The sequence below is a fragment of the Ranitomeya imitator genome, chromosome 10, assembly GCF_032444005.1.
Source record: "Ranitomeya imitator isolate aRanImi1 chromosome 10, aRanImi1.pri, whole genome shotgun sequence".
NCBI classification, from domain to species: Eukaryota; Metazoa; Chordata; class Amphibia; order Anura; family Dendrobatidae; genus Ranitomeya; species Ranitomeya imitator.
Window position 1 is genome coordinate 118,792,686 of NC_091291.1, and position 23,683 is coordinate 118,816,368.

At 45.6% G+C, this 23,683-nt stretch overlaps 1 protein-coding gene across 4 annotated transcripts in view; it reads left to right on the forward strand.

The window, feature by feature from the left end:
• The first annotated feature begins 528 nt into the window (after positions 1-528).
• MIB2 (MIB E3 ubiquitin protein ligase 2) overlaps positions 529-23,683 on the forward strand; it is a 95,304-nt gene continuing 72,149 nt past the window's right edge. For 2 of the 4 annotated variants that reach the window (XM_069742456.1, XM_069742459.1), the window contains exon 1: positions 529-641. The gene's annotated coding sequence lies outside the window, so the exon portion shown is untranslated. The remainder of the gene's footprint in view (positions 642-23,683) is intronic. The other 2 variants (XM_069742457.1, XM_069742460.1) reach the window with 1 other exon arrangement.

Below are 23,683 nucleotides of genomic sequence, written 5' to 3' on the forward strand. Positions count from 1 at the left end.
CCGTCGCTGATTGGTCGTGGCTGTTTAGCGGTGACCAATCAGCAACTTGGATTTCCATGATAGACCTAGGCCACGACCAATGAATATCCGTGACAGAAGGACAGACGGAAGTACCCCTTAGACAATTATGTATGTATATATATATATATATATATATATATATATATATATATATATATATATATATATATTACAGTGTCAGACCTCCAGGCTTTGTATATGGCCAGGAGGGGCTTGTGCATATATATTAGCACCCTCTTATACAGTCCTATAAGCCATTGCAGCTCATTTTAGCACTACAGGACGGGTGGAACAGTAGCCCTGTCAGGAGGCCAGTGCTCACACACTATACTGAGTCACCATCCACTCAGGGCTTTCCTATGTAAGCACTGCAGAGAGCACTAGGGGAGCCCCAAACCTTACAGACGGCTTCACTGCAAAGCACGCCGGGAATTGTAGTCGTTCACTCCTCCGGCAGAATAAGCCTTAGCGAGTGTGTGAACTACAACTCCCGTCAGACCCTGCGCGACCGGGATTCTGCCGTCTCTTCTGTCAGAGAGAACGATGTAAGTGGAAAGGGAAATGCGGCTGTGAGAAGACACGGACTCCGGGAAGCGGGGACACGGCTCTGCCTGCAGCTGGTGAGTGCCCGCAGCTCTGTACTGCCCCCTGGCATAGGTTGGCATCGATGGCACCAGATGACAGAGACACTTTTTTGCATTCCTGTTCCAACTCTCAGTGGGTGGCCGTGCTACCACCATTGCCCCTTTAAGATAAATATTGGCACCCCCAAAAAAATAGGGTTCTTGGTGTGTAGGGTGATGATTCACTGCACAAGTTTATGCCCCCCCCCCCCCCCATCCCTGGCTTAATTTGGAAATGAAAGGGTTAAACGCGTTATCGGTGGCGACATTAATCGTCAACATGAGAAACGGCTGAAAATAATTGTTGTTTTGCGACCTATGGCGGCGGACGGGCGCCATGTTACCATTTACGTATATCGTATTCATCCATTAATGCCTCCTGATGTTATCGGCGTAAGCAAAATCCATTGCTCGAGTCGTCTTGTCCTGTCAGATCCTGGGAAAGCTGGGTGAGGCCGGATTTACAGCCGCGGGACGGATTTACAGCCGCGGGACGGGTCCTCACCCAACTTTCCTTAGGAATCTGCTGTAATTCACCTGAAGCTTATATCATTACAGATGTAAACAAATGTACCTTTCAGGAGTCGGGGAAAGCTGGGTGACAACTGATAGTTACTACACCTGCACCTGCACGGGTTGTCAGACAACCTCTTTTTGTAAGATTATTGCCAAAGGAGTCTGCCCAGTTGTACAGCCGTGTTTCACCTGCTCCTATATCTGTGCATAGCTAGACATATTTACCATTCAGGAGTCTGTGAAAGCTGGGTGATCTGTAGCTCCCAAAGGTCTTTTCTACCAGCTTTCCTAGACTACTGCATAAGGTATTTGTCCAGCAATGTAGTCACGTCTCATCTATTCCCCTTATTATTGCATAACTAAGACGGTATACCCTTCAGAAGTCAGTGAAAGTTGGGTGACAACTGATTTAGAATTCTCAGATGGGCTGTCACCCAGCTTTTCTCAGACTCCTTTGTGAGGAATCTGTTTTCTTATACAGCCTTAACTCAGCAGCTCTTATATCAATGCCTAAAGACACTAGTCTGTCTTTCAGGAATCTGGGAAAGCAGGGTGACAAGTGATGTTGTTGCTCTTAGATGGGACGTTGCCCATCTTTCCTGGATAAAGAAGCTGCCTTGTTATCACCCATGCCTATGTTTTTGGCCAGTCTGCCATTCAGGAGTTAGAGAAAGCTGGATGACTACTGATTTATAGCACTTGGATGGCATGTCACCCATCTTTCCTAGAACATTGTATTAGGAAGCTACTTTGTTATACAGCCATGTTTCCATAACTAAGTCAGTCTAACATTCAGGGAAAGCAGGGTGACAACTGATTACAGCTCTGTAATGGGTTGTCACCCTGCTTTTCCAGACCACTGCATAGCGAATCTACTTAATTGATTCATCTGCTTCTATCAAGAGTCAGGGAAAGCTGGGTGACAACTTCTGGGGGAGCTTTTATAAATGTGGTATCACGGCCAGGGATGCTACTCCCTATGGGTGGGAGATGGATGTGAAACTAGAAGGGAGACCCCTGTCCTGGGGCATTATCTATGGATCTAGTACACGTGTATTATTTTGGGGAGTCATTTTAATTTGGTGAATGGTCTATGAAGAGGCGGACCTGGTTACTGAGGGGTTAAGTGTGGTACATGAGGAGTATGGTGGATTATGTTGTATCAGCTGTTATAGGGTTAAACATTAAATAATGGCTCCAAACCTCACTGTCAGCATCACTGGAGTCCATGAGAGCCGCTTCTATACAGACCCCTGTGCATTACTTCTCCTCCATAGATATAAAGCACGAGGCTGCACCACTGAGACAACTGCGACAACATGCCCCCGCTTTCTGATTTTTTTTTTTTTTGTCGGCTGCTGTCAGGGGCTGGCTGGCACTTTTCAGCCTGGGGGGCAATCACAAGGCAGTGGCCCTTCAGTTGCGGTGGCCCTCCTTTTCCCTGCTTACCTCTGGCCATTGCATTAAAGCAGCAGACATAACAGGCTTTAAAAACATGCTGGTACAGAGATATGGAAACAGAACTGAGCTTGCTGCATAGATATGGGAGCAGAACCGAGCTTACTACAGAGATATGGGAGCTGAACTGAGCTTTCTCCAGAGATAAGGGAGCAGAACAGAGCTTACTATGAGATATGGGAGCAGAACTGATCTTACTCCAGAGATAAGGGAGCAGAACAGAGCTTCCTACAGAGATATGGGAGCAGAACGGAGTTTACTACAGACATATGGGAGCAGAACGGAGCTTACTACAGAGATATGGGAGCAGAACAGAGCTTACTACAGACATATGGGAGCAGAACAGAGCTTACTACAGAGATATGGGAGCAGAACAGAGCTTACTACAGAGATATGGGAGCAGAACGGAGCTTACTACAGACATATGGGAGCAGAACGGAGCTTACTAGACATATGGGAGCAGAACAGAGCTTACTACAGAGATATGGGAGCAGAACGGAGCTTACTACAGAGATATGGGAGCAGAACGGAGCTTACTATGAGATATGGGAGCAGAACTGATCTTACTCCAGAGATAAGTGAGCAGAACAGAGCTTACTACAGAGATATGGGAGCAGAACGGAGCTTACTACAGACATATGGGAGCAGAACAGAGCTTACTACAGAGATATGGGAGCAGAACAGAGATTACTATGAGATATGGGAGCAGAACTGATCTTACTGCAGAGATAAGGGAGCAGAACAGAGCTTACTACAGAGATATGGGAGCAGAACGGAGCTTACTACAGACATATGGGAACAGAACAGAGCTTACTACAGATCAGTGGCGTAACTACTAAAGTTATGGGCCCCGCTGCGAACTGTCAAACGGGGTCCCCCCATGCCAAAATATATAGATGAATTAGAAATGGCGACACACGCAATTGTCATCTGCATTAGTAATACATGCACCATTACATAATTAGTTGTAGGCTGGGTTCACAAGAGTGAAGTTTACATTCTGTATACACACCACAACCTCCAGCCTCGCGGAGGGTATCCCTCCTGTAAACCCAGCCTGACGGGGTCAACCCCTTATAAATGGAAGTGTGCTCCTCTAAACCATGTAATCACTGCCAATCCTCCAACCGTAAGTGGTGAATTTCCAGAGCTGGGAAATGGGAGCTCAATATTAGAACACGTCAACTTTAGTTCCCATCCCGCCTCAAGGAAGTATGGCAGACAGATGTGATAAGACTATTAGAAAAACTACTGCCACACACACAGCAGTACATACTGGCAGAAGTGTGAGGGCATTAGTGCCTGTGTATGGACATGTTAGTGCCTCTTAGCTTCTGGCAATGTTTTACCTCAGCTCACATTTGGGCCATACCATTGTAAAACAGGTAGACACATTTACCCACTGACCCTACTATTCATAAGGAACTGCTGTCTACCCCTTAGTTGCCACTGTATATAGTCAGGGTGGGAATGTGGGCTACAGAACAACACAGGGCGATGACACTGCTACCTGAACCCTTCAGCTGCCCTACTATGTGCAGGGAATAAAACCAGTACAAAGTATGGCAGCCTCCCTGCAGAGCTGTCCAGGGCCGTACTGGAACAAAAAAGGAGCAATGCCACACAAACCCCACCAGCCCACAGACTATAACACTCCCCCGACACCCGATCAGTGGATTTTCCTATACTGTGTTGTGTTCTTCAACGCTCCTCTTAAAGGCGTTATTGGAAGAGCTATGTTTGAATGCCGTCGCAGTGCGCACGATTGATCGCTTCTTTAGAGCGCCGGTTCTCGAAATCATGGGGGTCCCAGCGTTCGGACCCCAGCAACTACAAAGTTCTCGGGAAAGGGGATTACTTGGTATAATCCATTTAAATGTGTTTTCCAATATATTTCTATTTTTTATTTTCCCATAGTATTCCTGAAAATAATAAACCAATATTAACCCTCCCAAAGACCAATGTCGCCTATCCGAGAACAGGACAGGAGAAGTGGTACTGTGCATTGTATATATACAGGACAGCAGGAGTGGTACGATGCAGAGTATATATACAGTATATATATATATATATATATATACAGGACAGTAGAAGTGGTACTGTGCAGTGTATATATACAGGACAGTAGAAGTGGTACTGTGCAGTGTATATATACAGGACAGGAGGAGTGGTACTGTGCATTGTATATATACAGGACAGGAGGAGTGGTACTGTGCAGTGTATATATATATATATACATATATATATACACAGGACAGGAGGAGTGGTACGATGCAGAGTATATATATATATATATATATATATATATATATATATGTATATATATATATATACAGGACAGGAGGAGTGGTACTGTGCATTGTATATATACAGGACAGGAGGAGTGGTAGGATGCAGAGTATATATACAGGACAGGATAAATGGTACTGTACAGTATATATATACAGGACAGGAGGAGTGGTACTGTGCAGTGTATATATACAGGACAGGAGGAGTGGTACTGTGCAGTGTATATATACAGGACAGAAGGAGTGGTACTGTGCAGTGTATATATACAGGACAGGAGGAGTGGTACTGTGCAGTGTATATATACAGGACAGGAGGAGTGGTACGATGCAGAGTATATATACAGGACAGGATAAATGGTACTGTGCAGTATATATATACAGGACAGGAGGAGTGGTACTGTGCATTGTATATATACAGGACAGGAGGAGTGGTACGATGCAGAGTATATATACAGGACAGGATAAATGGTACTGTGCAGTATATATATACAGGACAGGAGGAGTGGTACTGTGCAGTGTATATATACAGGACAGGAGGAGTGGTACTGTGCAGTGTATATATACAGGACAGAAGGAGTGGTACTGTGCAGTGTATATATACAGGACAGGATAAATGGTACTGTGCAGTATATATATACAGGACAGGAGGAGTGGTACTGTGCAGTGTATATATACAGGACAGGAGGAGTGGTACTGTGCAGTGTATATGTACAGGACAGGAGGAGTGGTACTGTGCAGTGTATATATACAGGACAGGAGGAGAGGTACTGTGCAGTGTATATATACAGGACAGGAGGAGTGGTACTGTGCAGTATATATATACAGGACAGGAGGAGTGGTACTGTGCAGTGTATATGTACAGGACAGGAGGAGTGGTACTGTGCAGTGTATATATACAGGACAGGAGGAGAGGTACTGTGCAGTGTATATATACAGGACAGGAGGAGTGGTACTGTGCAGTGTATATATAAAGGACAGGAGGAGTGGTACTGTGCAGTGTATATATACAGGACAGGAGGAGCGGTACTGTGCAGTCAGTGTATATATACAGGACAGGAGGAGCGGTACTGTGCAGTGTATATATACAGGACAGGAGGAGTGGTACGATGCAGAGTATATATATATATATATATATATATATATATATATATATACAGGAGAAGTGGTACTGTGCAGTGTATATATACAGGACAGGAGGAGTGGTACTGTGCAGTGTATATATACAGGACAGGAGGAGTGGTACTGTGCAGTGTATATATATATATACAGGACAGGAGGAGTGGTACTGTGCAGTGTATATATACAGGAGGAGTGGTACTGTGCAGTGTATATATACAGGACAGGAGGAGTGGTACTGTGCAGTGTATATATACAGGACAGGAGGAGTGGTACTGTGCAGTGTATATATATATATATACAGGACAGGAGGAGTGGTACTGTGCAGTGTATATATACAGGAGGAGTGGTACTGTGCAGTGTATATATACAGGACAGGAGTGGTACTGTGCAGTGTATATATACAGGACAGGAGGAGTGGTACTGTGCAGTGTGTATATATATATATATATATATATATACAGGACAGGAGGAGTGGTATGTGCAGTGTATATATACAGGATAGGAGGAGTGGTATGTGCAGTGTATATATACAGACTTAGATTTACACCATGCAGGCAATATATATCATAACTGAGCAGCACCAAATATTTAAGGGCTTGTCCACTACTAGGACAACCCCTAAATGTTCGGCCCCGATAAATTAATAAAGCCTATACTCACCTGCCGTGCCAGCGCCGTTCCCACAGAGGCTGTGATGTGGTGTTGTGACACGTGATGCCCGGCACCAATCAGTGCTGGTGTCACTGTCTCAATCTTCGCACAATCTGAACATGAAGAGGACGTCCGGGATCAAGCAGCTCACCCTGCACGTCCTCTTCATGTTCAGTTTGTCTGAAGGCGAAGACAGTGACACCAGCACTGATTGGTTCCGGGCATCACGTGTCATAACACCACATCACAGCCTCTGTGGGAACGGCGCTGGCACGGCAGGTGAGTATAGGTTTTATTAATTTATCGGGGCCGAACATTTAGTTTAAGACAAGGTTGTCCTAGTGGGAGACAATCCCTTTAAGCAGTGGACTCTTTATTAGCCCATATTCTCGGCCATATTCTCGGAGTCCACCGCACACACACAGGGAACTGTGGAATTACCGGGGCTCTGGCCTGTCACAAAATGGCAGCGCCGGACACCCACGCAGCACTGCTGGGCACCGGAGACACCCGCAGCATCGGCCAGCAACCGCCAGGCACCCAGAGACACCCAGCAGCAGCACCAGAAATGCACCAGCACAAGACCTCCACACCATCACGCCGCACATCAGTGCCCCCCTCATCCTGGCCTGCAGCATCACCCCACTCCTGCCTCCTCCAGCAACGACCCTGAGACCCCCCTTCATTGCACCCAGTAAGCAATAAGACGCATGGATTATAAGAAGCACCACCATTTTATTAAAAAATATTTTTTTCTTATTTTTCTCCTCAAAATTTGGGGTGCGTCTTATAATCCAGAGCGTGTTATAATCCAACAATTACGTGTATGTATATATATATATATATATATATATATATATATATATATATATATATATATATATACACATACATACACACACACATACATACATGCACGCACACACACACATAGACACACACACACACACACATACATACATGCACACACAGACACACACATATACACATACATAGACACACATACATACATGCACGCACGCACACACACACATACATAGACCCACACACACATATATATATATACATACATACATACATGTGCGCACACACACACACACACACATAGACACACACACATTATATAGGTGAAACCGCGACTGCGGTATGTACATTATATAGGTGATACCACTGTGTGTAATATACTGCGACCGCTATGTATAGCCCATAAAGGCCAGACGCTATGTGTGTACAAATGTGTGTGTGTCTGTGTATGTGTATATATATATATATATATATATATATATATATATATATATATACATTATACATACACACACACACACATAAACACTGCGGCTGACCTATATGGCCTATACACAGCGGTCGCAGTATATTACACACAGTGGTATCACCTATATAATGTACGTACCGCAGTTTCACCTATATAATGTATATACAACAGTATACAATATACATTAAGACAGGTCAAACTGCAAATGCTGCATATACTTACAAAAGGTTTCATCTTGGTTCTCACCTGAGATAGTGGAGGATGAGGAGGGTCCACTGTCCAGCCAGCATCGGAGGTGCTGAGGATGTGGGGCGGATGCCGGACAGGGATTGGTGAGGAGAGCACTGTTCTCTGATGCTGGTTCTGGCCAGCGTCAGACACGGTGAGGCTCAGGTATCTCTGCGTGCGGTGATGGCCTTTTCAAACCTTTGCACAGGCCCTGGTGCGTGCGCTCTCCTGTTTGCCTTCACTGACAAAAGCTGCAGCCGTGTACGCAAGCACGAACGAGGGCTGTGCTCATGTGGGCCGCCACGGCCTTGGTCAGCGCATTCACCAAAAGAGCACGCACCAGGGCCTGTGCAGAGGATTTAGAGGGCCGGTGGCCCATTTTGTAGCTCGGCGTGCTTAGGGGTCCCTTAACACTCTGGGCCCTGCTGCAACCTCTGTAGTTACGCCCCTGATAGTGGTATACCATAGGCACAGATATGCAATATTATATACACTGGATGGATCAATCCTGCACTTGGCCCAGGACATACATGCACTGTATATATACAGGGCCATGTATATAGCATGTGATGTCTGGTCACCAGGTTCAGGCTTGATCACCCCAGTGCTGGATTCTGTAGACAGTCTGTGCTCACTCTCGGTATAGGGAGATTTATTGCAGGAGGCTGAACTTTCCTGCAGTCTGGTGACCCTGGAGCCGATGACCTGGCACTGACAGGGTGACAGTTCAGACTCCTGCAATAAATCTGTGAGCATCAGCAGAGCGGCCACTGATACTATAGAGACCGGCCCTGGACTTATCGGGAGGTGAGCAGCAGCGTTCACATCCTCACCACACAGATTGCTGAAGGTACTCACTGATGTCTGGGCCATCCACATGCAGATCTCCAGCAGTTACATGCAGCAGTGTCCCCTCTCTACCTCAGCAGCCGGCGCACACAGGGAGCAGGGGGCGTGTCTGCAGCTCCACTGTGAGGCAGCTGCCAGGACATAGAGAACACAGCGCCGGCCACCAGCAGCCCGAATCAGCTGCTGGGTGACCGGCCCAGGGGGCACATGCCCCTTTTCCACCCGGCCCAGCCCGCGCCTGGCTGCTGTGTTGTCACCCAAATCACTAAATCTGCATCGTACTTGGCAGTGATGTGTAAAGTTGGGGACGTCGATGGGTTTGGGGGGGACAACATTGCACCTGAAAGAATTCAGAAAGATGTTGTCATCAGAATCTCTCAGTAGTACAGCCTCGGGATTGAGGCCTGTAACATCAAAAAGTCCTCAAAATAAGATTGTAAAAGATGTTTTTCACACTTGTATAGCAGCCAAAAACATGTATGATATCTGGGAGTCCCACCTCTGGAACCTGATCACTGGACGGTGGTCCCAAACTCAGACTGTGAATGCAGCGTTGGTCACGTGTGTGCGCCGCTAACGTGTGCAAGACAGGTGGAGGGGTCAGCATCAGTCCCATAGACAGTATGTGTGACTGACGCACTAGTCACAATTCTCAGCACAAGGAGTTTGGAACCCCGGTCCTAGTAATCACTGGGGGTCCAGCGGTCGCCTCCTTTCGAAGAGGCAAACTGGACCCCCAAACTCTGTTCAGGGACGGCTTTGTAGTTCCTTGAGCTAAAATGTCACATTAACCTATAAGATGCCTAAAAGTAATTAGAATAGTAGGCCACTGTGCAGACCCCCCATGAATCATAGTTTGGAGATATGAAAGCCCCTCTATCTGTCCACTGAAAAGGATGTCCCGGGAGGTTCTTTTCAGTGTTTCTCTGATGATCAGTGACACCACAAGAATGGTTTGGTATCTGATCATGACTGGTGTGTAGTTTTAAAGGGAATCTGACAACAGCATGACGTAGGGGCAGAGACCCTGATTCCATTACTTAGTTTACTGGGTGTAGCAGTTGTGCTAGAATCACAGTTTTCTCTGCTGCAGATGTAGCAGAGCTCAAATGCGGAGCTGTTTATAACCCCTCCCACATCACTGAGTGGCAACTTTCTGTGTACACTGTGCATAGGCAGAAAGTTTCCAATCAGTGATGGGGGCGTGTGTGTGATTGGACCAGGAAGCAAGGGATACCTACTCCTGTATTGATAATCTCCTGCTAATAAACCACTGATTTTATTGTGACAGCAAAACAGTGTAAGTGACATCACTGGAGTCAGGCTCTCTGCCCCTATATCATGCTGTTCTCAGATTGCCCAGCAAAGACCGGCTGACAGATTCTAAGCGTGGTCAGCGGCTTCTTTCTCCTGGGATTCTTATCAAGTAGCAGAATGAAAGGATTGTGGTGCCTCCTATGTGGTCAAGCTGCAGAGCCAGGATTTGCAATGAATGGGCACTGCTGGGGCACCACATCCCCTTGGTTCTACCGAAATCGATCCCTTCCCCCACTGATGAGCCGATATTGATGGCCATACATGCCCCTTTAAGCATAGCGGAGCACGCTGGGTGAAGCTTTCTAGAATATGACACCTGCATGTCACATTTCACATTCTGTTCTGTGTATTGCTTTGTTGTGTCCTCGGTGCACATGTATCAAAGAAAAAGGATAATATGTATCCAGAAAGGCAATCTGGGCTGACGTGGACACATAGCGTTTTTGTTTGTCTTTTGCCAGTACTAAAAATACATTGTAAAAAGTAAATGTCATTCAATGTCATATAATGTTTATACAGTATGTAGGGACCTAACAATAACAGGTGCAGGGGGAGCAATCACACCTGGGCCCCGGAGACCAGAGGGCCCCAAAGATCTTTTTGCCCCATAGACAAAGACTACTATTAAAGACCAGTGATAGTTGGGGGGCCCTGTTGGGGATTTCGCATTGGGGGCCACAAGCTTCAAGTTACACCACTGGCAGTCAGCCTGTAGATATATCAGGGAGGTGTTAAAGGGGTAGTTTGGAAGTAGGCGTTCATGGATCGATGGTGGTGGCGACCCCTGGGAACATCACCTTTCAGCAATCTAGTTAGGTGGTAGTGGGTGGTGTCGGTCCATCACTAAACATAGGCCATCAATGTGTATTTTTTGGTAAATTAATATTAAAAATGTATAGTTTGCTGTGAGAACTAGCTGACAATTTTCAATAACCTCCTATATATAATATGCACGTCATTCTCGCTGGATCTGTAGCTGCCATGTCGGTAGGGCCAGTCACTGGGCTACGAATACTACATACTCGTCCACTGCAATGTGTTATATCTCCTCCACCTTTCCACCTGTGTCACGCCGCCCATATTTATATAGACATAATCTGACTAATCTACAAGAGGGCAGGTCACTGCCTTCCCCAAGATCAACACATTAATCTTCTGCTTGTCAGCGCGGTCTATGATCTGATTCCTACTTCTTTCTACTTTACAGCTCATCCCTTGCATCCATGTGATCTGATGAACTGTGGTTTTCTATCCCCACACATCTGCTATCGCACACAGGAGGCTAATCTGTTTACTCTGATCAGTAGCGCCTGATCCCAAACAATCAGCTGAATGAGGCTGCCCATGTCTGAATGTCTCTGAGCTGCTGGATATACAGTAGGAGCTGCTGTGCCTGGGCTGTGGGGCTCACTATGGGGAGTGCAGCAGAGCTACCAGGGTCAGACCTCCTCCGGTCACTGCCTCCAACAACATCAACACATTAATCTCCCTCTGCTGTCAAACCCCCACTGATTAGATAGTTATAGAATATTCTAAGAATGGAAGTCTAACCCTTTCTTTCCCCGACTCTTGCCATTGAGCACCACACAGACCCATTAGAATCTAATGGATATATACGGTGCTCAACGGCAAGAGTCAAATTAGATGATGGGTCAGTTCCACTGAAATCAAGAAAGTTTTATTGCATTAATCTGATATGTCTAGCCAACTGAAAGCGTACCTGTCCTTTTAGATGATTTTTCAGGATATGATTTTGTGCGTGTATATGGGAATAACATTATATCTGGCCAGCCATTATATGATTTTTATCCCTGCGTGTTCACCAGTTTTCCCCTCTGAAGGCTCTATTTATAACTTTTGGTTGTCTGTGAGCTAGTGAGTGGAGACTAGCTGCTATGATGTATCCCTGTTTCTATGCTATCTGCTCTCCTGTTTCTATGCAGCATGGAGACAGTGGTAAATTATGTAGTAGTACTGAGCAGTGCGGCTGTGAATCCAGTGAGGTAAACATTTACTAGGAATCTGCAGCACCACGTGCCTGTGCTTCTCTCTGCTATTCCTTCTCCATAGAGCTCAATAGGCAGCTGTGATCGGACAACCTCAGCGTTTTCACCACGATGGATTTTAGAGGTTTATCAAAATGGGTGTTGAGTTCAGGAGGCATCGGGGGGGGGGGGGGGGAGAAGTGGCTCCTAACTTGACAAAGAAGCAGATTTATCTGATAAGATATAGAACAATGTTTTTTATATTCACTTGTACAATTATTTTATGTCAAGTTTGCAAAAATACACCGACCATTTAAGTATAGGCCGCCAATCTTGTAGTCCCGGAGAACCCCTTTAAATTCTTGCTTTCTGTTCGGAGGTTCTCCATTATCACTAGTTTGTTATATAAATTTTATGTCTGTTACATAATCTTAACAATTATCAGGTCTCGTTTATGGCTAAATAAACATTTTTACTGTGATTTTTATAGATACCAACAGATTGTAGTGATCAGCACTTTCATTGTCTTCTGCTGAAGGGTAATCGTAAAGGATTTGATGACGGAGAATATATCGCCATGGTTCATGAACACATTCTTATTTTTGTGTTAGAGGGGCGGCCGCTGAGGCCCCCATGTGAATCGCAGTTATCAGGTCAAAGCTCTGGGGACCTCTGTAACAGGTTCCTAAACTCTTGCCAAGAGCAGATTAGGTTTAGTAATCATTTTGGAGGATTTACTTAACCTTTTCATTGCAAGACGTTTCATTTCTGTTTGGAAAAAAATGAAACTAATTTTACATCAGCATCCATAAGATCTGACTCGTGTATAGATTAGCTCTCAGTTCTGACACACAGAGGGATGGGGTCTCTTGCAGGATACGATCGCTACAATGTCTATGAGGTTCAAAGGGAACCTGTCACCCCCAAAATCACAGGTGAGCTAAAGGTACCGTCACACAGTGGCATTTTGATCGCTACGACGGCACGATCCGTGACGCTCCAGCATCGTAGACTGCTGTCACGCTTCGCAATGTACGACGCTGGAGCGATAACTTCACGACGTATTTGCGATGTAGAAGCCGTTGGTTACTATGCGCACATCGTATACGATATATGTTACACCATGCGATCATGCCGCCACAGCGGGACACTAGACGACGAAAGAAAGTTTCAAACGATCTGCTACGACGTACGATTCTCAGCGGGGTCCCTGAACGCAGGAGCGTGTCAGACACTGCGAGATCGTAACTATATCGCTGGAACGTCACGAATCGTGCCGTCGTAGCAATCAAAATGCCACTGTGTGACGGTACCCTAAGGCCACCGGAATCAGGGGCTTATCTCCAGCATTCTGTAATGCATTCTGGAATGCTGTAGATAAGCCCCCGATATATCCTGAAAGATGAGAAAAAGAGGTTATATTACACTCACCCAGGGGCGTTCTCGGTTATGTCCGGGACCACCGTGACGTCCCCTTCAAGTACCGGACCGAGTACCCCACTGCCCTGGCGGGCGACTCAACTTGGCGTCACGAACAGGATGTACCGGGGGCGAACTGCTGGGGGCGAAACATCCTATAACCGTTTGTCAGACTATCCATTGAATCCATTTTTCATGGTTTCAGAACGGAGGATGTCCCCAAATTTTTCATATTATTATTTTTTCTCACAAGATGTGCAAATTTGTATTTGTCCTGACGGCTGTCTGGTATTTTATTTAGATGACTTTGGATGGACTTTTCCTTTTAAGTGTACTAGTCGAAACAAGAGCGCGTTAGCAAAAACTCTGACACTCAGTAAGGCTACGTTCACATTTGCGTTGTGCCCGTTTGCGTCGGGCGACGCATGCGTCATGCGCCCCTATATTTAACATGGGGGACGCATGGACATGCGTTGTGCTGGGTTGTGCGACGCAAGCGTTTTTTTTTTGCCGCAAGCGTCGGGCGCAGAAAACGCAACAAGTTGCATTTTTCTGGCGTCTGATTTTCGGCAAAAAACGACGCATGCGTCGCAAAACGCAGCGTTTTTGCGTGCGTTTTGATGCGTTTTTATTTGCGTTGTGCGTTGCGTCGCCGACGCAGCGGCGCACAACGCAAATGTGAACGTAGCCTAAGGCATCATCAGCTCTTTTGATCTCCAATGTGTCCCATGGAAGGTCCCAACCTAATTAGAGAGAATTTCCGGCATGATTGATATACGGTACATTTTGAACAATATCAAGAACTTCTCATCATTATCAGAACAAATTGTCAGAGAACTTTGGACGTTTCTGAGGTTTTATCCAGGAAGTCCAGGTACTGAGCCCCTCCACCGAAAGATTTTCTAATCGGCCCATTTTAAATTTTGGAGAAAATCAGAGCTCAGCTGAGCGCTTCTGCCCCTTGGTCATTAGATGATTGGACGTCACCCCGTGTCTGGATGAATACGATAGATTGTATATGACCACCATTGCTATTTTGTCATAGACATGTACTGTTTATATGGCTCATTCTGGATTAAAGTTTTTCTGTGAACGGTCAGATCTGTGACCAATAGAGATGAACAAAGACATTACAGCACAGAGTGTAGTGATAGAGAGCAAACAGTACAAAAGTTCAGATGTTCCAGTGTCACACGAGGGAGGGCTGTGTAGACCAACTGTGGAGCAGTCAAGGTTGTGTGCTACCATGGTATAACATGAACTATCCTATCACAGCATGAAATACTGTGCTGTCATGGAGGAAAGCCGTCCTAAAACCAAGAGTAAAGGATACAATTTCCAAGTGCTAGCAGCTTCCATCTTCAAAGAAGAACGATCTGTGACTTTCTGAGCTATAGAGACTTATGGCCCTCGGCCTGATTTCTCCTTTTTTGCTACTGTGAAGATTATTGTGTGGACAGAGCCTTGTGTTGGTCCCAAATACCAGGGAAAAGTGAGATGTGCCAAACAATGTTCTACCCATTCATAGGCCTCAGAGCAGTTGGCTGCCACAATGGCATTCTGGTATGGTATGTATGACGGCACCATGATCAAGCTCTTATGGTAGATATCTACCACTGGATTATCCAAGGTCCACTGGGCAATTATGTGACAATTATTAGCTGGTTGGGTGTGTCAGCGAAAACATAAAAAAAGGTTTCCCTGTTCCATCCCAAATTATTTTGTCACCCCCGACCCATTAGAGAAGTACCCATGTATAGTTAATATCCCCTTTCAGTCCAGTACAATTACCACTTCCATGTTAGCTAACATTATTGAGAGATAAGATCCTATTGTCCGTAAGAGAATTAGTTTGGCGTCCACCTAAGGCTACTTTCACACTTCCGTTTTCTGGAGTCCGTCGTGGTGCAGCAAAATGACGTATAGACGTAAAATAGGGAAAAACATGTGCGATGGATCCAGTGTAATCACGGATCCGTCGTAGAGAAATTCCGGGAATTAAATGTCCGGGGACGAGAGAGAGAGAGAGGAAAAAAAAATCCTTCCGGGCATGCTCAGAAGGGATAAACTGGATCCGTCCCTGGATTCCTGCGTGTGACAGTCAGCGACGGATCCTGCGCCCATAGGCATCCATTGGAGCCGACAACGGGCAGCGCAGGATGCGTCGCTGACCGCTTTTCCGACGTGCACAAAAAACATTACAATGAACGTTTTCTCCGCACGACGGACCGCTATCTTACGACGGATCCAGTGCACGACGGATGAAACGGATGGCCATCCGTCACAATCCGTCGCTAATACAAGTGTATGGGGAAATGCAGGATCCTGCATTCTCAAAAATCAACGGATTGTGGCGGATCTGAAAAGACGGAAGTGTGAAAGTAGCCTAGGCTAAATCTGTCAACGAAAAGTGGATACATGGGTGCCCTTTACCATGATCTGTACCTTCAGAATCATCGAGGAGGGTGAAAGGCTTGTTAGTCTATGCACAGAGGTGTTGCGGCTGTCGTCCCTCACCTGAGACTTCCACCTATTCCGACAGTGGAGGGGACACAATGCAAGGGTAGTATGGCATTTCCCGCTAATATTTTTTTACATATCTCCCGGCTTTCCAGTGTGCACAGAACCACCTTGCTAGGACTTCACTATGCAGGAGAACCACAGTGAAAGGGTTGCAGTATTTCATTATCGTTGCTTGCCCTTCACACTCAGGATCTTAAAGGTCGGGCTTCCTCCAAACATGATGGCATATCCTAGCATTATGCAATCACTTTATGGCATGGGAATATCGCTTTAAGGACCAGCTCAAGGAAATGTTTCCCAAACCGCCTTAGTGGAGAACATATGGCCTCTGTGTGTTTTTTTTTTTTTTTATAGAATCCGGAAACCCTGCCAAGTGTCAACCTTTATACTTCAGATCCAAAATCTGATATGTGATATATGATAACTTGGGTAGTTTCGGTATCCTCAAAATACACCTTTGAGAGGCAGTTTGTCTCTCTATCCCCACCACTATCTCCTTTAGTTAACCTTTTAAAGATTTTGCAGTATCCATTTTTTGGGGGAATTCATTAAGACCGGAGTTTCCTTACCCTTGGGTAAGATATACTGAATTTATTAGGAGTTGAACGCCTCTTTTGGGCTGACTGCACTCCACAATATGTCACTCCAACTATGAGATGGGGTACATTTCTGCTTTAATTTTTTAAACATTAAATTTACTGTATCTTTATAACTGTCCTACTATTGTGAAACTACAACTACCAGCATGTCCGGACAATGACACGTTGGAGACCATTGCTATGGGTACTCATCTACACCCATCATCTACCATCTTGGATGTTTCCATTAGAATATTTATATTGAGGCTCTGATGAGTTATAACAGCCCATGCCTCAGAAATAAGGTGCACGTTCACATTAGGTGAATATTGGCTGAACTTACTGATTTCGGCAGTACCGGCTAACCATCTATTGAGAATGGCAGCGTTCCCAATGTTCTTGCCTCGGCAAATGTCGGGGAGGGAAGAAAGAAGAACCCGGAGCGTAAACAGGTGAACCGCTGCATATAATACATGCATGTGTTATGTATTTTTTTTTGTGTGCTTTTCTTAGTGAGTTTTTTCATCTTTTCACATTCCTATGAATTTATGAAAATACTGCAAAAATGCTGAAAGGGTTGACATTTCACTGATTTAATAAAACGCTTTGATGGTTCAAATCTGGAAAGACAAAATAAGCAGTGAAATTTCATTCACTTTGCTAGTGTTGTAAAAAGCTGTATTTTTTCCTCGGCAAAAAACGCTCATAAAATCCATGTAAAAAAATGCTACATTTGAACGAGCCCCCTAAAGTCTTGTCTGGGCAGACCTCTTTTCAAATTCTTGACCAACCTAGATCTCCTTCTGTACCACATTTAGGGTATGTGCCCACGTTGCGGATTCATGTGCGGATTTTTCCGCGCAGATTCTGAAGAATCCGCAAGTAAAACGTCCTGCGGATTACCTGCGGATTTACCGCAGTTTTTGTGCAGTTTTTACACCTGCGGATTCCAATTATGGAGCAGGTGTAAAACGCTGCGGAATCTGCACAAAGAATTGACATGCTGCGGAAAATAAACCGCAGCGTTTCCGCGCGGTATTTTCCGCAGCATGGGCACTGTAGATTTGGTTTTCCACAGGTTTACATGGTACTGTACAACGCATGGAAAACTGCTACAAATCCGCAGCCAAATTCGCAACGTGTGCACATAGCCTTACTTTGCTGGTGCTGTAAAATGTTATTTTTTTTACTTGGCAGAAGCACAACGTGTGAACAAGCTCTAACGCCTGGTCTGGCGAAACATCTTCTGAATTTACTTCACCCATCTAGATCTCCTTCAGTATCTCCTGCGGTTTTTCGTACCTTCCAGGAAACGACATTATTGTAGCAGTCCAGGACTATTGATCTCGTGCTTCTGCCTATTAGGAATAACTGTTTCTTCAACCATGAATTGGGCCTTCGTCTTCTCTCTGTAGCTTTGCGTCATAATTGTTGTCGGACTGTTTTACATCTCGACAGACCACAAGAAAACGAAGCGAGAAGTAAGATGCAGGCATCACTTAGTCATCTATTTCTAATAATACTCAGAAATTGGCAGTAATGGCAAACAGAGGACATTTTCATTAATGAACTTCCTATGCTTGGAGCCATTGTGCTCATCCATCCATAGTTAACAGTCTAATAATCCATTTATAGAAAGCTAATAGCCTGTGTACAATAGCTCTTCCGGACTGGGAAAAAAAAAATTCTTGGTAGGGTTAAAGGGGAGAAGGAAATTGCATATACAAGAATTCCCCTTAATTTAGCTACTATCCATAAATGATCCAGCGTAGTCCCATTTTGTGGTCATGATTTACTTTTTTTTACCTGTGCTTGTAGGCTAGCAACAAGCAGGGTCAGATGTAATGGAGTAATAGGCGACTGCAGGATCAGACTACATTCAGGGTTTAATTGTAGTCTGTAGCCATGGAAACAGATTGCTTTGATTAGAAGTTCAAAATTTCATTTTTTAAACAGCTCTGATAAAATAACAGCCGTGCTGTGATTGGTTGCTATGGGCAACAGAAACCGTTATTCTTTTTAGTCATTTTTCATAAACCTGCTCTTTTAATTGGTTGGTGCTTCAGGGATGAAGCATTTATGTATTTCAACGCCGCCGGGGCACATAGACCTGGAGCATAGTAAGTAAGACTTTGATCTTAAAATCTGAGGAAATAGGAGAATTGTGTAGGAGGCTGATGCTAAACAGCAACTACAAGTGCCGACAAGCATTCATCCTTTTATTTGGTGTCATTAAGGGTCTTAGTAAAGGTACCGTTACACTAAACGACTTTACCAACGATCACGACCAGTGATACGACCTGGCCGTGCTCGTTGGTAAGTCGTTGTGTGGTCGCTGGGGAGCTGTCACACAGACAGCTCTCTCCAGTGACCAACGATCAGGGGAACGACTTCGGCATCTTTGAAACTGTCTTCAACGATGCCGAAGTCCCCGGGTAACCAGGGTAAACATCGGGTTACTAAGCGCAGGGCCGCGCTTAGTAAACCGATATTTACCCTGGTTACCATTGTAAAAGTAAAAAAAAAAAAAAAAAAAACACTACATACTCACATTCCGATGTCTGACACGTCCCCCGGCGTCAGCTTCCCGCACTGACTGTCAGCGCCGGCCGTAAAGCAGAGCACAGCGGTGACGTCACCGCTGTGCTTTACAGCCGGCGCTGACAGTCAGTATGGGAAGCTGACGGCGGGGGATGTGACAGACATCAGAATGTGAGTATGTAGTGTTTTTTTTTTTTACTTTTACAATGGTAACCAGGGTAAATATCGGGTTACTAAGCGCGGCCCTGCATTTAGTAACCCGATATTTACCCTGGTTACAAGTGAACACATGGTTGGATCGGCGTCACATACGCCGATCCAGCGATGACAGCGGGTGATCAGCGACCAAAAAAAGGTCCTGATCATTCCCCAACGACCAACGATCTCCCAGCAGTGGCCTGATCGTTGGTCGCTGTCACACATAACAAGATCGTTGCTACGTCACAAAAAGCCCTACTATGAGATTAACTCATCCATATGTCATAAACAACTGATGATCACTTCTCCGTGAATGGAGAGGTAGTCGCACATTCGAGACTGCGTCCGTTCACTTCTATGGGATTGACAAAAATACGGTAGTTGAGTATTGCACTGAGCTATCTCGGTCGGTCCGGGATCGGAAGTGCACATAGTCCTCCCTTGCTACATTCAATAGGGGGGCACTGGACCGCCCTGCTCGAGATTCTAAAAGTTCGGTCAGCAAGTTATCACTTAGTGTTCCACTTTGGGGTAACCACTTTAATGTTGCACGGTCACAGGTGGTCATGTAGCTTTATTCCACATGGATCACTCTGACGGATGTTTTCGTGTTCCTCTGTTAGTATCCTCGGCGTCACACACGTTTTTACAGCATCTCGTCATCCGGCAGGTACCGAGACTTGGATAATATACTTATCCAGGATTATTGTCCCCGGCTATTTATAGGACGGGTCTTCTTAATCATTTCACCCAGACATTTGCTTGCAGTCATCCTTAATTCGGTTTTGGACACTTGAATCCTGATTTAGCCAATCACCGGCGTGCAGACTTTACAATCCTGTTTAATCCTATAGAGGGATTTATTAATCTCAGTAAGGGATTGCCGCCATCCTCCGTCTAGAAAATACCTGCCTCAGCAGACCCGTGCCCCGGTCAAATATGCTTGATGTTAAAAGTTCAAAGCTACTTAATCCTGGCCAAGTATCAGAGATACGGACGCCTGTCAATCACTTGGTGGGGGGGGGGGGGGGGTTGGGCGACACAAGTATACGCAAGTTCATTTATGTTTTATTGTTCATCCAGAGCTCTCTGGTTCATGAATACAAAGCTGACAACTCTGATCATTTTATAGACTGAATCGTAGGAAAGGAAAGTAACACTACTTAAGGGTATGTGCCTATGGGTCAAATTGAAAAAAAAAAAATGGGCCTCACATCAATGCTAGGGGCATTTGAGTGCTGTCCTTTTTTTTTTTTTTTTCTTACTAACAGTCCAAAGGATAGCCAGCACTCTATGCTCTTTTTTTTACTGTTTAATATGTAGAAGATTGGAAATATTTTGGGATTCATTTTGCATACGAGTAAACCGGATGCCACACTGATAAAAATGGTCACATCGCATGGACCAAAAATTGGCTGAAAATCGCACACAGCACACTGCCGAAAAATGCTTTTTTTCTTGCATGCAAAGAATAAATGTCCGAATGAGACAAAGTCATAAAGATGGCAGATTGCTTAATATAAGGGGTAAGAGAAGATAGGCCTTTTTTGGGTGGGGTTAAACCGATATAACAGGCCTGAGACACGCGGCTGCCAATGTCACTTATTAATATGGCGAGGGACAGTGATCTTATGTTTATAGGAGCAGCCAAAAAGATATTAGGGAAAAGCCGGATTGGGGGTACAATTAAGATTCCCATCGGTTTCGGTATATAGCATGCCCATTTGGCAGGTAAATGGCTGAGACATGCTGACGTCTCTGCACTAGGGCCAGCTATGGGGAAAAGAAGCCTATACCCTACTGATTCCTCTGCTATAAATGCATAGTAGCAGAATCCCCTCCACCTCCCACTGATCGGACCTGGACCCCCCTATAATTGGGTACAATGCCCAGCGAGAAGTCAGCCTTTTCTCCTGGCCGTTCAGAGCCGTGTCTACACAGGGGTCCATGTGCCGGGTTGTGTATGTCCCCTGTTCTGCGCTGCAGTCAGTGCAGGGCGGGACCGAATTAAATAAGAATTGGGTTGCGGGAGAACAATTACTCAAAAACATAATTATTAGGTCACATCGCATCACTCCTGAAGAAATCAGAGCACTTGGAAAGTAGAGCAGAAGAGAATCACTTTAACTCCTTCTGTTACAGTGAACTACTAACACAAAATCCCACTTCTTTTCTTTTTGTCACTTTATTTATTTTTTTTTTACAAACACATACCTACTGTAGTCTATGGGAAACTTCACACGTCCCCGTTTTTTTTGGGGAACTGAGCCGTCCAGAAAATAAATAATAGTAAATGAATGCAGAGGCGTATCTAGGGTTTCTGGCACCCGGGGCAAGAATTCATTTTGGCGCCCCCCCCTCCCTCTCCCCTCTCCCCCCCCCCCCCCAGCACATATGCGATTTGCGCACTTAGTCATGTACCCACAAGCTCCTCTCCCTAATGCTCTCAATGTTCAGTGAAAAACTGAGAAGCAGAAGAAAAGCTCGTTGTCACCAGACCATAAGTGTGAAAGTCACATATGAGTGACGTGTCCATGTGACGACTACTGGAACCTGCAGAGCTGAATCCTGACATCGCAGCTTCTGAATTCTCACAACGAATGCACTGGACACTTTTAGGATTCTCCCTTGCCGGTGGACGGTCATGTCAGTACAAGCATGTGATTTGTATAATTCTGAACACATTCCGACTAGACGTGCCCGGCCTCGCTCAGTTCATTTTCATTGACGGAGGCCACACATGTCTAGTCAGCACGTGACCACATGTATGTAAATTACCAGCACGAGAAAATCCTGACAGCGTGCAATGAGCACTGTGAGAACTCAGAAGTCTGCAGTCACGAAGAATGACTGCAGACTCATTACAAACCTGGACATCCCCTTTAATGCTCCTAACATAAATAAAAACATGAGAGTTAGTCAGTATCACAATTAACATTTACATCCAGGTACCTTATAGATGATGTCGTCTCTGGAGTCGTTCTTCTTTTCTTCATCTTCACGATGCCCTTAAAGATACAAGTGTCATTATAATGCTCCTGAATGAAAAATTGCCCCTCACTATATTGTCTTCACAAAATATGACCCCACACTGTGTCCCCCATATAGGGCCCAGTATTTATACTGTACTCTCTCATCACACTCCCCCTCCTTGGTATACTGTCCCCTCCTGGCTGTGCCCTTACACTGCCCCCATGCTACGAACCCACTACTCAGTTTCTATTCTGTGCCCCATCACCCCCTTTGCTGTTCATTTTGTGTCCTCAAATCTCCCATCTCCACTCCAATTCAACCCCACACAATAAATCCCCCCATTACCCACACAGCCCCTCATCACCCCCATCTCCTGATCCCCCACACAGCCCCTCATCAACCCCATCTCCCCCTCATCACCCCTACACAGTCCCTCATCATCCTCCCATTCCCCACAGGCCCTCATCATTCCCCAAAAAGGCCCTCATCACCCCGCTTCTCCACAGAGCCCCTCATCATCCCCCCATTCCCCACAGGCCCTCATTATCACCCACACAGCCTCTCATCCCCCATTCCCCACACAGCCCCCCATTATCACCCACACAGCCTCTCATCCCCCCATTCCCCACACAGCCCATCACCCCCATACAGCCCCTCATCACCCCCCTTCTCCCCCAAAGCCCCTCATCACCCCCCTTCTCCCACACAGCCCCTCATCATTCCTTCTTTTTCCACACTGCCCCTCATCATGCTCCATTCCCCACACAGCCCCTCATCATCCACTACACAGCCCATCATCATTCCCCACACAGCTTCTCATCATCCACTACACAGCCCCTCATCATTATCCCTCCATTCCCCACAGCCTCTCATCATCCACTACACAGCCCCTCATCATTATCCCTCCATTCCCCACAGCCTCTCATCATCCACTACACAGCCCCTCATCATTATCCCTCCATTCCCCACAGCCTCTCATCATCCACTACACAGCCCCTCATCATTATCCCTCCATTCCCCACAGCCTCTCATCATCCACTACACAGCCCCTCATCATTATCCCTCCATTCCCCACAGCCTCTCATCATCCACTACACAGCCCCTCATCATTATCCCTCCATTC